This window comes from Crocuta crocuta, unplaced genomic scaffold (genome assembly GCF_008692635.1).
Source record: "Crocuta crocuta isolate KB4526 unplaced genomic scaffold, BGI_CrCroc_1.0 scaffold241, whole genome shotgun sequence".
Classification (NCBI taxonomy): Eukaryota; Metazoa; Chordata; class Mammalia; order Carnivora; family Hyaenidae; genus Crocuta; species Crocuta crocuta.
This window is the reverse complement of record NW_027527807.1, coordinates 21,025-22,894: the sequence shown is the minus strand read 5'-3', so window position 1 is coordinate 22,894 and position 1,870 is coordinate 21,025.

Below are 1,870 nucleotides of genomic sequence, written 5' to 3'. Positions count from 1 at the left end.
ACACTCGTTCATTTAAATACTGTCAGTGGTTGCTTTCACCTACCACAGAGTTTAGTAGTTGTGACACTGTGCAGCCTGCAATACAAAATATTTACTATCTGTCTCTTTAGAGAACAAGGTTGCCAACTCCTGTTCTTTTCTGTTCCATTGATCTATTTGCCTATCCTTATGCCAATATCATACACTATGCAATTTTTGGGGAGAGAGAGAGAATCCTAAGCAGACTTTATGCCCAGTGTGGAGCCGGACTCTGGGCTCAGTCCCACAACCAAGAGATCATGACCTGAGCCAAAATCAAGAGTCGGACACTTAACTAACTGAGCAACCCAAGCACCCTGATTACTGTAATTAAAAAAACCCAAAACATTTATTTATTACTTTTGAGAGAAAGAGAGACTGTGTGTGGCTGGGGGAAGAGGCAGAGAGAGAGAGGGAGGGAGAGAGAGAATCCCAAGCAGGCTCCGTGCTGTCAGCACAGAGCCTGATGCGGAACTCGAGCTCATGAACCGTGAGACCATGACCTGATCTGAAGTGGGACGTTTAACCGAATGAGCATGATGCAGGGCTCGATCTCACCAACTGGGATCATGACCTGAGCCAAAATCAAGATTTAGATGCTTAACCGACTGAGTCACCCAAGCACCCCAATCATTATAATTTTATTTATTTATTTAAACTTTTTTTAATGTTTTATTTATTTCTGAAAGAGATATAGCATGAGCAGGAGAGGGGCATAGAGAGAGGGCAACACAGAATCTAAAACAGGCTCCAGGCTCTGAGCTGTCAGCACAGAGCCCGATATGGGGCTTGAACCCACGAACCTTGAGATCATGACCTGAGCCGAACTCTTAACCGACTGAGCCACCCAGGCGCCCCTGTAATTTTATAATAAGCACTAAAATGAGCTAATGCAGCTTATCCAACTTTGCTCTTGTTTAGAGCCCTTCACATATTCATATACATTTTGAATTCAGCTTTTCTATAAACGTTAAAGCCTACTATGATTTTATTGTGATGGTGCTGAATTTATATATTGACATAGGGAGAACTGAAATCTTAAAACAATGTTGAGACTTTCAATCTGTGATGTTGTATCTTTCCACTTATTTAGGTCTTAATTTATGTCTGCAATGTTTTTTTAATTTTCTTTTTTTAAAACCTGTTTATTTTTGAGAGAGAGAGGGAGCACAAGAGGGGGAGGGGCAGAGAGAGGGAGGAAGACAGAGAATCCGAAGTGGGCTCCAGGCTCCAAGCAGAGAGCCCAATGTGGGATTCGAACTCATGAACTGTGAGACCATGACCTGAGTTGAAGTTGGACACTTAANTGACGCTGTTGTAAATGGAATTGTGTTTAAATTTAATTTCTGATTTTTTGCCGGCATCAAAATTGTATAGAAATGCAATTGATTATTATATATTGGCCTTACATCTCCTGACTTTTATAAATTCACTAGTTGTTTTGTAGATTCCTTTAGATTTTCTACCTAAACAATCGTGTTGTCTGTGAATAAATACAGTTCTACTTCTTCTCCTATCTTTATGCCATTTATAATTTTAATACATCGGCTATGTTCTCCAGCAATGGACATAGTTGATGAGAATTGACATTTTTGCACTGTTTCCGATTCTTAGAAGCGAGGTATTAAATATTTCACCATTATTTATGCTATTGGTCATGGATTTCTTGTTGATTCCCTTTATCAGGTTGAGAAAGTTCCCTTTCTCTTTCTTATTTGCTGAGAGGTTTTATTATGAATGGGTATTGAATTTTTGTCAAATGCATTTTCAGCATCTTTTAAACCATATGTTTTTCATGTCTATTCTATTAATGTAAAATATATTAACTGAGTTTTAAATATTGCAACAAACA